The sequence below is a fragment of the Stenella coeruleoalba genome (assembly GCF_951394435.1).
Source record: "Stenella coeruleoalba genome assembly, chromosome: 9".
Taxonomy (NCBI): Eukaryota; Metazoa; Chordata; class Mammalia; order Artiodactyla; family Delphinidae; genus Stenella; species Stenella coeruleoalba.
In genome coordinates, this window is record NC_137155.1 from 102,895,992 (window position 1) to 102,897,756 (window position 1,765).

At 47.4% G+C, this 1,765-nt stretch overlaps 1 pseudogene across 1 annotated transcript; it reads left to right on the forward strand.

The window, feature by feature from the left end:
- Nucleotides 1-478: 478 nt before the first annotated feature.
- LOC307191779 (actin-related protein 3-like) lies at nucleotides 479-1,512 on the forward strand (annotated as a pseudogene). The gene has a single exon. The product of its transcript is annotated as an actin-related protein 3-like (transcript).
- The last annotated feature ends 253 nt before the right edge of the window (nucleotides 1,513-1,765 follow it).

A 1,765-nucleotide genomic window follows, 5' to 3' on the forward strand; every position in this document is an offset into this window, starting at 1 on the left:
GGGCAGCACGGGGACTGCCTGCCAGGCTTGAGGACGTGGTAGCGGCTGACGGAGGCTGCTGCTCTCTCACTACTGCTTTGTCTTCCCGGCTCCCCCGCCCCCGACGGAGTGGGCAGCCCGGCCGAGGCTGGTCAGGTAGCGTCTACCTCTCGCCGCCCATCCCTGGCCCCAGCTGGCACGGAGCAGACGGTGGCAGCCGCAGGCAAAGAGGAAGATGGCCGGACGGCTGGCGGCCCGTGGGGTGGACCGTGGCACGGGGTGTACAAAACTAGGATATGCCGGAAATAGGGAGCCACAGGTTATCATCCCTTCCTGTATCGCTATTAAGGAGTCAGCAGAAGTGGGTGATCGAGCTCAGAGGAGGGTGATGAAAGGTGTTGATGACCTAGACTTCCTCACTGGTGATGAGGCAACAGGACAACCTACATATGCAACAAAGCGGCCAGTCCTCCATGGCATCGTTGAAGATTGGGACTTGATGGAAAGGTTTACGGGGCAAGTGATCTTGCAATATTTAAGGGCGGAGCCTGAAGGCCATTATCTTCTTTTGACTGAACCTCCACTGAGTGCTCCAGAAAACAGGGAGGATACTGTGAAATACCGTTTGAGTCCTTCAATGTTCCAGGCTAGTACATTGCCGTATAGGCTGTTCTTGCCGTAGCTGCATCCGGGACCTCCAGACAAGTAGGAGAACGGACGTTGACCAGTACGGTGATAGACAGTGGAGACGGTGTCACTCATGTCATCCCTGTGGCTGAAGGGTATGTGATTGGCAGCTATATTAAGCACATTCCAATCGCAGGACGAGATCTAGCCTATTTTATTCAGCAATTGCTGAGAGATCGAGAAGTAGGAATTCCTTCAGAGCAATCCTTGGAAACTGCTAAGGCAGTAGAGAAGCGCTATAGTTATGTCTGACCAGATTTAGTAAGAGAATTTAAGCATGATACAGATGGATCAAAGTGGATTAAACAGTATACTGGAATCAAGGCTATCTCCAAGAGAGAATTTTCCATTGATGTTGGATATGAGAGGTTCTTGGGACCTGAAATTTCTTTTCGTCCAGAGTTTGCGAATCCAGACTTTGCTCAGCCTATCTCAGAAGCTGTAGATGAAGTAATTCAGAATTATCCTATTGATGTCAGACGTCCTTTCTACAAGAATATTGTCCTCTCTGGAGGTTCAGCGATGTTCAGGGACTTCGGACGTCGCTTGCAAAGACATTTGAAAAGAACTGTAGATGCCAGGCTGAAATTAAGTGAGGAGTTGAGTGGTGGTAGATTGAAGCCAAACCTATTGACGTACAAGTCATTACACACCACATGCAGCGATATGCAGTTTGGTTTGGAGGATCCATGCTGGCTTCCACACCTGAGTTCTACCAAGTATGCCACACCGAAAAGGATTAGCAAGAAATTAGACCTAGCATTTGTCATCACAATCCAGTGTTTGGAGTCATGTCATGGAATTGGCTTCCTAGTTATTGGGGTTAGGGAGGTGGGGGAGAAGTAATCTTTCTGATTCCCTGTTTTGTCTGGATGGCTGGTTTTGAGGTTGTAAACCTAACTTGAAATAGTAAGACGAAACATAATTAGACAGGAATATTTTAATAAGCATATCGACATGCGAATGTAGAGGAGAGCCAAAATGATTAAGTGTTTTTCCTTAGATTGAATATTTGAATCTTCTGTGTATCAAAAAGAAGTGGGTTTTAGTTCTTTCTGTGCCCTGGTATTTTGTATATTGTTGAATTACCCAAGATTTG